Genomic DNA, 14,405 nt, shown 5'->3' on the forward strand with positions numbered 1-14,405 from the left:
ATTTGGCCCAATGGCGTGTGATGGACCTGTGCTGTTGGGTCCAATAATACAGACTGACACCGTTGAATCTCAGATACTCTGGGTATTAAATGTTGGTGGGGTATGTGAACAAGACAGTGGGTAAAGTAAGCTGTGAGCATGCATGACATGGCATTTTGGTGACCTTTATTGTGTTGTGACTTTCCAGGCTCCATTTCTCTGGTACTCCTGTCAAGACGTTAGGGTGCAAGATGGCCAAGACCTTCTCCTTCCATGACAGAGATTTAATGGGGCAATGGGAGGGCCTTCACAAGTCTTCTTGTCCTTCAGCTGGTGCCTAGAGACCAGGGAACAGACCTTGCCCCTCAGACCATTCCACCTCTTCCTGATGTCCTCCTGTGTGGTCAGCGTGGTACCTACAGCAGTGACTCTGTTGGCTATCCTGTCCCATAGTTTGAGTTTCTTACTGAGAGAACTGGGCTGGGCTTGTACTCCAAACATTTGTGGCTCTACTCTTATGATTTCATCAACCATGACCCTTAACTCATCTTTTGAAAAATTTGAAGTTTTTATACATGACATGGTGGAACAAAATCTGCGGGTGACAGGAAATGGACAAAAGTGTGTGCAATGTGTTCTATGAGATGGTGAAAGAAAGGTGTGTCTAATCTATGGTGTGTTTGTGAAAGAACTTGCTCTGGCTTCTGTGTTTGGTGCTATAAATGCAAAAGATTGTGGTTTATGAAGGGGTGTGTTTTATTGTTTGTTTTGCAGGTGTGTCCACTGTGGCAATGTGTGTCAGCTGTGTTGTTTTCAAATTCATCCAATGTGTAGTTGTTTATTGCTTTGCTGACTGCAAATTGCCATTGGCTGACTGCCATTGGGGACTACCACAGTGACCGTGCGATTGTAATAAACTTTACGGTTGGTGGGGATGATGTTGGCACTGCAAGTCAGACCGCTCATTTCCAGGCTGCAGCGCCGCAAGCAGTCTGCCATTTTTGCTTGGTGGTCAGTGGTTCTGATGTATAAGTCATAGTATGGTGGTCTTTTTGAGATCACTGTCATGACAGTCTGGTGGTCCGACAGCCAAACTCATAAATCCCAAAGTTCTTAGTGCAAAATAATCCTATGTTTTGCACTTTTGCACAAAGTGTATGCAACAGTCACTCTTTTATCATCACACCTGAACTAGCGAAATGTGAAGGAGTTAGGGGACATTTTTCTGACAGTGATAAACTGAAAGCCTCTATATTGAGTGAGACTAAATCTGAGTATTTGCAGTCCCTGAAAGAGTGAAAAAGTGGTGTCAATCACTACCTTTTGGAAAGGTAATAACTATGCAAAAAAAAAAAATTATGCTACTCTTTCTTAGATCACAAAATTAAGCCACCATACTGTCATTGTGCAGCATGTGTTTCAAGCGCTGGGCTCTCTGTATTGATGCTAGTAGTAAGCCTATTGTGGCATTGCTCTATGAAAAGTGTAATCAACTTACTATAAAAGGTCCATCTCTCACTTCATACATGATATATTTTATCACTGTGTTCCTGTCAGACTCATAAGATCATTGCTTGTCCTTCAGCTATTGGACACATTCATATGAAAGGTAACTGGGAAGGGGGCAGTTTTCTGGCACTTTCTTTCCTACCATTAAATAAAATCCTGGGTCAGTGCTGTGCATTCACCAATCACTATTACTTTTAGAGGGATTTTAATATGCACATCTTTCCTCTACCCTATAGTATCCTGTGGTCTTTTCTGAAGTCTTTTAGTCTGACTTCTAGCAGAAAGATAGTGTTAAAGGCAATGCAATGCATAATAGTTATGATACAAATACTGCAAATAACATAACGTAATACAATGCAACATGAAATACCGCAACAAACACAATATAACATACAAAGAAATACAAACATAATTCAGAAATTCATCCCTTATACTCCATTGATTTCCAATCAATCAGGATTTATAAAGCGTGGCTAATCACCCAATAGGGTATCCAGGTGTTTGCTGGTCCCAGAGACTTATTCGAACAGCTAGGCTTTGAGACCTATTCAGAATTACAGAACTGAGGTGATGGTCTGGAGGTGTTTGGGGAGGCTGCTCCAGGTTTTTGCTGGGATGTGAGACAAGGAGCAATCTCCACTTCTGATTCAGTAGATGCGGGGAGTATGACAAGTGAAAGGGAGGCAGACCCTAGTAGTTAGTTGTGTTGAGCCTTGTGTGCAGGGGTCAGCAGCTTGAATTGGCATCTCTTCTGCATGGGGAGTCAGTGGAGTTGTCGGAGGTGGGGTATGATGTGGGTATGTTGGGGAAGTACAAGGATGAGTCTTGTTGTGGTGTTCTGTTTGGTCTGAAGTCCATGTAGGCAGTGTGCGATTTCTATACAGACGTGTCATGGTACATCTCTTGTGTAGGGGTAGCCACTTGAAGATCTTACGTAGCATACACAGAGTGACAAAGCAAGTGGAGGAGATGGCATTGCTATGTGAATTCATGGTGAGTTTGTTGTCAATTATGATTCTGACATTTCTGTCATGATCATAAGGTGTGGGTACGGATCCTAGGTGTGGTGGCCACCAAGAGTAACTCCATATATTGCTGCTGTTGTCAGTCTTGTCTCTGTTCAGCTGCAGGCAGTTGTCTTCAGCCTGTGACACTTGTCATGCTTCTGTGAAAGTTGGTTCTGGTGGTGGAGGGGTAGTCATTGAGGGTGAGGATGAGGTGGGTGTCACCTGCATAAGAGATTATGTTGAGACCATGGGATCTGATAATGTTGACCAGCGGGGTCATTTATGCACTGAAGAGCACGGGGCTGAGGCATGAGCTGTGTGGAACATCACAGGTGATCTCTTTAGGCCCTGAGGTGAATGGTGGGAGGTGAATCCTCTGGGTCTTCCAGTGAGGAAGGAGGTGATCCATCTGAGTGCATTCCCTTGGATGGGGATGTGGTGGAGTCTTTCAATCAGCATGTGGTAGGATACGGTGTTGAAGGCTGCAAAGGAACTGAGGAGGATCAAAGCTGCTTGTCTCCTCAGTTGAGAAGTGTTCAAATGTCGCCGGTGGCTGTGATCAGGGTAGTTTCAGTGCTGTGAGTGCTGGGGAGGCCGGATTGGGAGGCATTGAGTAGCTGGTTCTTCTCAAGGTGTGTCATGAGTTGCTTGTTGATGATCTTTTACAGTACATTCACTGGGAATGGGACCAGGGAGATTGGGCAGTAGTTTTTGGGTCCGTTGGGGTCAGTGGATGGCTTTTTGAGTAGTGATCTGACTTTGGCATGTTTGAATCGGGAAATGTTGCGGTGGTGATAGAGGTATTGAACAGGGTGGTGAGTTCCTGGCCAATCCTTTGATTTCCAAGGGTGGAGGGGTTTCATGATGGAAGTAATGTCTTGGGTGGAGAGGATGTTCCAAATGGTCAGTGTGTGGTTCATGTCAGTTACGGTGGTGGCTTGTATCTGTCAAGGAAATCCCTGGGTGTGGGTTGGGGTTTGAAGTTTCTGTATATGGCTGTGATCTTGACATGGAAGAAGTGGGTGAGGTTGTTGCACAGCTCCTGTGAGAGTGTGATGTTTTCGCTGGCAGCCGGGTTGGAAGATTACTTAAAGACGTTTAAAAGTTCCTTGGTGTTGTTGCCACTGGTTTTGATGTGTGTAGCAAGGGCTGTCTTCTTTATTGCCCTCAGCAGGCGTTGGTGGAGATTGGGGGAGGTTTTGAAGGCTGCTCTGTTGGAGGTGTCCTTGCTGGCACGCTGTCTCTACTCCAGCTCTTTGCTGTCATAATATTGGCTGGTAGTGTGCTACATCATTGCCAAATAACAATAACATTATGTAGCATACATGAACACAGCATTGCACAAACATAAGACAGTCCACTCCTAAATCGATGCAACAAAATAACCAAAGGTGCCTCACTTGACCTTCTATTTTGAAACTCTTTGTAAATCAATTTCAATATCTAGGGTTTTTGCCATCAAAATCTAATCAAGCTATCTGCAGTTTCCAGTAAGAAATGCATGTCTCTGAATAATTATTCAAATTTGTTAAAGTTGTGGGCTTAGTAACTAATGGTTTTTGTTTCAAATGCTGGTAATTGCAAATTAAACAATTATATAAGTAGGTGAAAATCACCAATCCAATATTTTTAATAATTCTTATAACTAGGCTCAAATACCTATTTTTACAATGGCCCACACTACAGAAAATGTAAGTAATGCACTTTCTGGTAGTGTGTTTTACTGATGTGCTTTTAAGAGCTCCATGGCTCATTAGTGTCAGCAAACAACTGTCTTGTGGTAAATAAAGGCAGAATTGAAATGTACTCATTTGAGGGATAATTACTATTGCTTTGCATCTTTTTAAGGTGTGACTGGAAAGTGTTACATTCGTGTCTTTGCGGCTTAAGAATGTTTAAAAAATGTATCAATAAACTATAGGAAAAGAAAGATGTGAATTAATATTCTAGGTTGTATTATTCAGTTCATTTTCTATGAATATTTTATGGATGGTATGCATAGTAAATATCACAAATAGGAAAGCTAAAGTTGCTTTCAAGAATGCTTCTTCTTTCTACAAACTATATAATTGCCGGAATGTACTTACAGTAAATGGGAATACATTATGCAAACAGCAGAAACAATTCATGAGCAATAGATACAAATATAAGATGTTTCTAAATAAAGTATTAACGAAGATGCACTTTTTGAGTGGAAAAAGGATCTATGCTCCAAAATCATTTCCCCCATGTGATCTGTGTAATACATCTCTATCTAATGGTTGTAGCTACTTAAGCCTTTCCATATTCATGTTGAAAGCTTTTATTTCACCGTAATTGAGGTATTTGTTATAACTAAGGAAATGCAAAATTATAAAATACTAAACTGTGTTTTATTTAATTTATTTTTGCACATATAGTAGTTGAAATTCGAAATGCTGGAGTGCAAAGAACTAATTTATTGTGCACAATATTGTTTTGTATTTAAAATGTATTGTGCTTCCTTTGCACAGATGTATTTGATGAGATTGATAAATGTCGAAATTTGTAAAACTATTAAATGAGAAAAATTACGGACTGATCAGAAATCAACTAGAAACAGTGGCACAAATAGGAAATAATATGTTTTAGAAAGCCATAGCTTTGTTCCCATTATTACAGCCCATCTCTGTCCTGTGCATAACCCGTTTGAAGACATCACAGGCAGAAGATTGTCATTTGTACATGTTTTGCTGCTATTTTGTATTTTGGCTGCATTTCCATCCTCAGCAGCTCTTTGTCATCTGTACATGCCGAATTCAGCATCTTGTCAACAGGACCTCTTTAAGACTCTGTAAATTTATATTTACACAGAGACACTTCAGGCGCTAGAAGAGGAGATTGTATGTGATGAGCCTTAAACCCATGTTCGGGAGTTCTTGAACACCAGAATGTTGGTCACTGCCCACTTGCCAGCCCTAAAACTTGACAATAGCACCGATAGTCACTGATCCCATTCTCGGGTCTTTTCACCCTCTAATTCCCCCCACAAGTTCCTCTTGTCAGGTTTTGTAGAAGGTCAGAAAGTATCAGGTCAGATCACTGAAAAGAACAAAAAATAGTTGTATAAATTTGCAAATAGGTGGTGTCAGGGTGGCGAGTTTAGTGGGTTAGTTGGTAGCAGGACAATTATGTGCAGATGATGGTTAGTAAGTTGGTATGGTTGGAAAGTAAATCTTTCAGACACTTCAGTTTGGTTTCAGGTGTGTTGATTGTATAAGTGTTTGAAAGCAATTAATGATGAGGTAGTTCCTAATGCCAGAATCATTAGCATTCTGATGTTGTTTGGCCTTGCCCCGCTTGTGCCTTTTCTTTGTCATCCCCTGGGTTTTCATTGGCCTTGTCGCTCTCCCTCAGCACTAAGATATCCCATATAACTCCTCTTTTATGCAGCTGCAACAAAGGTGTGCAATGTTAAAGACTTTGGGCCTGATTACGACTTTGGAGGATGGGACACTCTGTCACAAACGTGATGATATTCCACCCACTTTTTTACAAGTTCCAAAGGATGTAGTGGAACTTGTGATACGACGGGCAGGATATCTGTCACGTTTGTGATGGAGTATCTCATCCCCCAAGGTCCTAATCAGGCCCTTTGTCTGTTGCCTATGTATAGGCACCACCAGTGCAGTGAAGGCATCGGCAACATGAGTTCTAGGGGTGGGCAAATATTCCCTTTGAAACATGTTAAACGGGTGTGAAACTTTGCACATTTTCACTTGTTTCACATCCACCTACTCCAGATATGTACAAAAAAAGATCAAATTCAGGTGAAATGCCTGACAGCATGAGTATTCCCATTCTACACAAGGAGGAATGTGAGGACAGGGGAATACTTGTGTAGTCCAGCTGTGTTAGGGGTACGGCTATGTAATTCTCTTCTTGGAAATTGCAATAAGTTAGTTTCACTGCCCAGACCTTGACAGTGCATGGTTTCTGGGCATGACTGTCTTGTGTGGCATCTGCCTTCAAGGGTGCCCAGAGGACCCTTCAAGCAGGTATCACACCCAGACACCCCTGATGGACAACATGTTTTTATAAGCACTGTTAAGAGTCTGAACAATGGAGATATCTTAACACAAGTTCCAATAGTATAATTAATTTGCCTGGCTGCTCACAGTGCTCATAAATTCATAAAAACAACTGTGCTAGTTTGGGTTTCTTAACTGCCTACAGAACAACCCTAATTCTGCTCCACAGGGACATTTTTCAAAGGTTTTACTCAATCCTAGTCACTTCAATAGTCCAAACACACAGTTAGTTATGTTGCACATACTATGCCTTACTTACCCATTACTTCATGTTTCAAATGATAAGCAGAAGTTGGTTGCACACCTGCACACTGTAGTCCTCTCAGAACTTCATTGTGAAGTTTTACCACATAAGGACATTGTAGGGTGTATTTCAATACCTAGCACATGAGTGTTATTATCAAATGAGTTTGACTAAACCACTCAAAGTCCCATGTTGCATTGTGGATGCTTCAGATGTATCACCGTTGAGCCAAATATTCACATTTGAACATGCTCAGGCAATCCTTAATAACACAATGAATGTCTGTCTTCTGTCAGATATCTTGATCCTTTGATGTGGACATGATGTACACACTTGGATCTGAGTAGGAAGTATGTCAACAAGGTATTTGGAATTTGGCTAATCTTTGGTATCATCGAGTCACAAATAGATCCAGAAAACTGAGAGCAGAGGTGTGTGAACTGAAGGTTTGCACCAAACAACATTGGCTCCCTGAGAATTTGATGCATTTTTCTGTTTCTGTAAATGTCCTTAGTGGCCCTCAGAGCTACAAGTGTCACATGTGTGTAGTCTATCAGATCAATAACATTACGGGAAACCCCCTTGCTACATAGTTTTGATTTGAAAGCAGTCATTGCACGGTTGTTCCATAGGAAAAATGATTTGGTAAGCTGAATGGATGAGGGTACTAACTGACTTCTTCAAAACATAGCAGAAAGTTGGCTGTGACTTAGTGTGTGGATGTACAATGCGGCTCTGGTAAATGCCAGTGGCAAGAAATGCAGTAAAGCCAGCAATTCCATGAAGAGTGACAGCTCTAATGCTAATGTTAATAAGAAGGTGATCTAAAATGGGATTTGAGAGGTGGAAGATGATTTACATGCCTAGCCGAAATATAATGAGAATGAAGGCTTGGGGCATCTTGCAGGGATTAGGCTCTCTCCTAATGAGTCTAGGCTTTTTCCATCCAGAGGGTGGCAATTCCTTTACACACTGGGTTTCATTCTGATGATTCTTTGGTCTAAGCATCTTGCTTAGCAAAGGTCGTATAGATGGTTGCTTTTGAGCAACTTCAGATCTTTAACTCCTTGTGTCGGGATGGGATTTTTCCTGCATGATTTGCGTGTGTTCCCCTGCCCTGAGTGTCCAAGTGCATGTCCATCTGGTGTTCTGATTTTTATATTATCCCTGTCATCATGCTAACCTTGCACCGAGGTCAGGCCTAACACAGACAATGCAAGGTCCATGACCTGTTCTGTAACCTTGAAAGATGCACCGAGAATACCCTCATAGTCCACAGAGGACCTCTGTCCCTCTCCTGGGTATAAAACAAAAATCATTGGTGCAGCATTCTGTTAATTGTGTGACTGTACCTTTTTATCTGAGTCAGTGGGAGAATGCTCTACTCATGCTCCCATGTAAAATTCCACTGTTATAGTAATACCAAAAGACGCGCTAACATCCTGTGTGCATTGTGAGAGAACGTGGGTGTGGAATGCCTGTCACACATGTGCAGTAGTAGGAATCCATGTGTGTGTTTGTACTTAAGCCAGTGAAATTCATTTTGCATGCTGCTGGTTTAGCATGGCACAAGATGGAGGAAGAGACCAGCTTTCCTAGACAGTGGAAGTATATTGCCTAAATTCCTGTGGCTAGAGAATAAAGATCCAGACACTGAATTGAGGAGGGTAGAGACAGGGCTACCTTTAGAAATTCCATGAAGACTTTATTAGCATGGGTCGGCTGATTTATTCTTCCTGAACACTGCCATTTGATGGATGTTGGGGGTGAGGGTGGACTGCAGTTTATGGTTGTTTATACGTCAATTGTGCCTTATTTGTCTTTCTCTCATTACTGCTTCAGAGATGCTGATGGGAGCCAGATGGAGAAACCTCACACTTTAGTGTGCCTCTGCTGTAGGCTCACTTGTTTGGAGAAACCTCTACTGGTAACTAGTGTAGGAAACACCACTCTACACAAAGGCTGTGCCTGAAGAGCATACAGAGAAAGACACTTGAAAAAGAACCACCCCAAACAGGCACTGAAGTTTGAGACAGTGACTCTATATCTCCTGTCTGCAAAATGTGTATAAAAGTTAGAACCAAACCTCTTCCCTTTGTTCTATTTCTAGGCTCTTAATGACCAAGGATGGGGGTACTTTTCAGCATACTAAAAATAGTGTGGGGTGGCAAGGGCTGGTAACTATCTGACAGCCAGTCTCACAAGGGTGTTGGGACATCATTTGAAGTCTACACTTTCTGCTAAAGGAGCTGAGTCTTGGTGTACATTAAAATCATTCACGCAGCAAAATTAAAAAAACAACTATCTTGATCTGGCAGCCAGATCTTCCATTGGAAGATTTGGTGTGATTCACTGTTCTTTTTTCAACTTGGGTGGAGTTGGGGCCTAGTGGCTTGAGCTTCTGCCGTTCGTACCTGGGGACCCAGATTTGAATCCCAGCCATTGCGCAAGACTCACCATTGTGTGATTATGGGTAAATCACTTACTCCCCCTGCAGCCTAAAAAATGTAATGTGTGAAAAATGTATTTGTACAATCCCCATTTTATGTACATGATCTACAAGACTGTCTTATGACTCCTCATAATTCACAGTGCTCTGTTGCTTCATAGCTGGATTTGAGCAATATAAATACCAATTCATACAATTGAAACTATAAAGATTCAACAATAAAGTATTATGATCAGTCTAAATTCACAATGTTTTTATACAAATGTAGAGGAGAATAGATGAAAACACTTAAATCTTTGAATTCTGTATTATTTGTTTGCCTAATGATTTTTGCTGCTTAAGTTACTAAAAGTCATTATGGGGGTCACCGCCAGGGGTAATGTAGCGTCCGTACCGCCAACAGGCTGCCCTGGGGATTATGACACCCCTACCGCCAGCCTATTTCTGGCAGTTTGCACCGCCAGAAAGAGGCTGGCGGTAAGGGGTGTCCTGGGGCCCCTGGAGGGGCACTGCAGGGGCCCCCTAACAGGGCCCCGGCCAGCTTTTCACTGTCTGCATAGCAGACAGTGAAAAGCGCGTTGGGTGCAACTGCTCCCGTCGCACGGCCTCAACACCGCCGGCTCCATTAGGAGCCAGCTCCTATGTTGCGGCCTCATCCCCGCTGGGCCAGCGGGCGCAAACTTGGTTTGCGCCAGCCGGCCCAGCGGGAATGTCGTAATGGGGGCCGATGTCGTAATGACCCCCTATATATTTTATATTTAACACAAGCTGTATTTGGTTGTAAACCATCAAAGTGAGAGAAAGTGCATAATTCATATAAATACATATACAGTAAAATCTATTAAAAAAAGTAAGTAGCAGCAATAAAAACATAATTCGTTATTAACAATAAGAACCAATAAAATCTATCAACGCATTACCCAGAGCATAACTAAATTAAAACTAAAGCAGTTTTTAAAAAATGCATTTGTATATACCATGTGGCCTCAAGAATCTTGCTAACTGTATGAATCAGAGTAAAAGAAGTAGCGCTCTTTAAAATCCTCAGCGCTGTGACAAATTGCCTAAAACCCAACATCTGACAAACTGGGCGAATCCACTTGTGATGGGGAAGGGTGTACGCTGAACAGAAGAACATAAAATGTTCAACTGTTTCCGGGATAGTTTTACAGCATGGGCATAATCTAGTTTCCATTGATAGCCTATTAACAAAAGCCAGTAGCGGTAAACACCCATAACGGAAACGAACATACAAACTCTTCTCCAAAATATTGGGGATGAGATCTAAAAAGTACTCGAACTCAGGGTACCATTTAAAACCAAAAAAGGTATTGGTCAATCGACCATGTGGTAAACCAAGAATGTGATTATTTCTGACATGAGACCAATATGCTTTTTTCAAGGACAATTTGTGGCCCTTCTCTAAATCCTGTGGGTTCTCCCAGTAATTTCCAGGGCCCAGGGTACAAAACCATTCGGAAGCATGCCTGAACAATGGAATTGATGTCACATTGGGTATTTTTAAAAGATCAGAAAGAGAATCCCTGTAGCTAACAAACTGGGGAGTCGTCCAGATTCTTACCCAAAAGAGTAGTGGTTTCAAAGCTATCACGCCAGAGATGTGATTGAAACCAAAATAAAAAAAAATGGGTATCAGGGGGTACTGCCAGGGCACGCGAGTAGTGCTTTGGCAAAATTGTTCTCACCCACTGCCAGTTTAAAAGTCTTACAAGAGCCCCACACTTCAGCCCCACACTTCTGTGCTTTAGCTATATAAATCTTAATGGCCGGAGAAACCGCTTTTGTAGTTATGCTATTATAAAACGCAGAATGGGCCCAGATCTATGTTGAAGAAGGGATACACTCTTATTAATCTCATCTTCCCAAAGCAGTTTGTTAGAGATCCTCACACCCAGGTAGTCCAATGAATTTACCACCCCCAGAAAAGCCCCAGCTAGAGTGATAGTACATCTCTTAGCTGAACGAGATCTAAGTACCATTAGTTTGGTCTTACCAGCATTTAGTTCCAGCCCATAATCATTGCGAAAGGTTGTAAACTTATCCAGCAGGATCTGGAGACTCTTTGGGGTCTTAGAAATAAGGAGAGAGTCATCTGCAAAAAGCAATTTAGGAATCTTCTGATTATTCAAGGATGGAGCATTGTTTTGGCAAAAAGACACAGCTTGTACCACCTCATTTACATAGAAGGTAAATAAGGCGGGTGCCAAAACACACCCTTGATGAACCCCCTGTTGAATAGCAATATGGTCTGTCAATGTACCCTGGCTGCCCCACCTCACCTGAGCGTATGTGCCAGCATGTAATCTTTGTAAGAGGTGGATTTTGTTTGGTGGAGTACCAATTTTACGCAAAACATCCCATAATGTCCTTCTGTGGATCATATTAAATGCAGACCGTAGGTCTACGAAGGCAACATACAATTTGTGTTTGGCAAGCATTACATATTTCCAATATAAGAGTGCGAAGCTAAAAACCTGATCCACAGTGCTAGTTTTGGGGTGAAATTCTGCCTGAAGTGGTGACATCTCGTAACAGGAATCAACCCAATCTATAAGCCTTCCCAGAGGTTGTTTAGCAAAAATATTTTGAAGGGTATCAATAAGGTTAATCGTTCTATAGTTGCCAGGGGAACTCACCACTCCCTTTTTATAGATGGGAACTAATTTGGCCCCTTTCCACGTACTGAGTATTAAGCCCCCCGCTGCTACTGCATTGCATAACATGTTTATATAACTAGACCAAATCACTGGCTCAGACTTATATAGGTCCCCTGGTATCTCATCTGGGCATAGAGCTTTGGAGGATTTCAAAAAATTTATTGTGGCTAATGTCTCCTCTAAGGTAAAGACTATGTAGTCATCTTGTTTACACGCATCGATCCCCAGATTGCCGAATGATGAGTTCATTACAGCAAGCTGTTCAGAATGGGAGTTACAGGGGGAAGGATCACATGGCATAGCATAAAGTTTAGCTAAATGGTTGACCCAGCTCTCGGGTTGAATGTGGGTGCAAATGATATTCTTGCCCCCACTCTGTCTATCAGATAATGCTTTCCAAAAGGACATGTTAATCTTCAATCTGGCAGCATTCAATAAATTCTGCCAAGTTAGTTCGTCCTGATTTTTCTCGGCCTGTGCTATGGCTTTATAATAGGCTAATCTGGCTGTTCTAATCGCCCCCTGAGAGCGGGACACAATAACTTGTTTCAATAGGTGTTTGGCCTTTGAGCAATCCTTGCTGAACCATTCTTTATTCTTCTAAAGTTTGGCCGAATGACTTAGTGGAGGTTCTTATGTAAAAGAAAAATTGTAACTTATGTATCAATACCTCATGGATGGTAAGAATTGGAATATCAGCAACCTTGTGTCCCTCATTATCTGCCATAATACCAATGAACAACTTATAAATCTCCCTGATCGTATATGGATTGGACAGAACTTTTGGCCAACTAATACGGGTAAGACTACTGTTCAATTGTTGGCTCGGGGACAACAGTATGATGGGTATTCAGAGACCTCCTAAAGTCAACACTATATAAAAATTAGAAGCAGAGGATTATGATCACTATCATGGTGGAATTACACTTTCATATCCTTCAATGTTGGCCATAACCTGACATCCAGTAAAAAAATATTAATAACAAAAGACGATTCCCCTCGTTTAAAGGTAAATGCAATATCTGGAACAAAGATGTTCGACCGTTACAGGCCCTTAGATCATACTTGAGACACAATGAAGTCAGCTGTAAAGCCACAAAAGAACGACTACAAAATTGCTCATTAATCAAACGGGGAATACCCCATTGCTTGTCCTCTTCATCAGCTAGGTCACTACTTAAATACAAGGGTTCAAATGTGCAGTTCATATCTCTTGCAACTACTTCCTTAGTATTAGATGGCAGGGTAGCTAGATATTCAAATAACTGAGTTATAGTCTGAGATTGCTGTACCCGCGGCACAGACCTTGCGTAAATGTTAAATATCACAATCTTAAGACCTCTGTTAAATGCCAGCTGCACACCTAACAAATCCAGGAAATTAATTTTTAAAAGCAAATAGCTGCACTGTAATCTCTTATTAAGAAGTACCAATAAACCTCCTTTGGTACAACCACTTTGTCCTTCCGCAGGTAGGGCCATGGCTTGTTAAGATAGGAACCCATCCAGGCAAACAGGGCCCATAGCTCATGTTTCCTGGAATAAGCAAATGTCCTGTTTGTTTATATAAGTAGCCCAATCAGGATCAAACAGTGTCCTACCCAGCCCAGCCAGATTCCAAGACATAATAGAAAGTTCAGCTTTAGTTCCCATCTCACTAAGCTCAGGGCCTTGAACTTCCCCATGGTCATCGGGCTCAGTACTCAAAACCTCAAACCAACCCGCCAAACCCCTACTAGGAGTGACCCAGTCAGAGCCAGGACACTGGGCTTCCCCATGGCCGACAGAGTTATTAGACACCCCCAGCCCACCCACCGAACTCCAAGTAGATGTTATTATCTTGGTATTGGTGGATAGTCAGTCAGTACCCTGAATTAAATCCAAGTTATTTCCTGTCAGAGTCAGATCACATCTGCGGCTAATGTTAGACTTCCTGCCATTTGCATCTTCATAATTTGTGAGTGGGCCTACGGAGGGTGAAGAGGATTTGAGTCTAATACCAACTTCACTAGACTCTCTAACATGACAAGTACGCAGTTCGAAGTCAATAAGATTATTCACTAACAACCTGTCCACAAAACGAATAGAGATCAAATCAAATTTGGATCCGGGCTGACAACATCGCTCCACCTCCACAATATCTGTACGGATAACAGAAAGACGTTTCCACTGGATTCTCAACCAATATATAACCTTGTTTAACAGGGAATCACGAGTTTCCACAACCCCTTGAGACAGTTTAGGTACTTTAACAAAAAACGATGTGTCTCCTTGGTGCCCAGAAGCTTGGACCTGCTTCTGAGGTGCATCCCATCTCATCCCAACCGACTGTGAAGCATCCTAAGGTAATTTTGAATGATGAATTGTAGAAGTGGCTGCTCCACTTAGAACCAGTGGGCCAGTTTCCCCTAATTGGTCCTTATTGTTATCATTAGATGTAATTTTAACGAAACTGCCAAGTCTTCTAGAACCCTGATCTTTGACATTGGTC

Source organism: Pleurodeles waltl, chromosome 10 (assembly GCF_031143425.1).
Source record: "Pleurodeles waltl isolate 20211129_DDA chromosome 10, aPleWal1.hap1.20221129, whole genome shotgun sequence".
NCBI lineage: Eukaryota > Metazoa > Chordata > Amphibia > Caudata > Salamandridae > Pleurodeles > Pleurodeles waltl.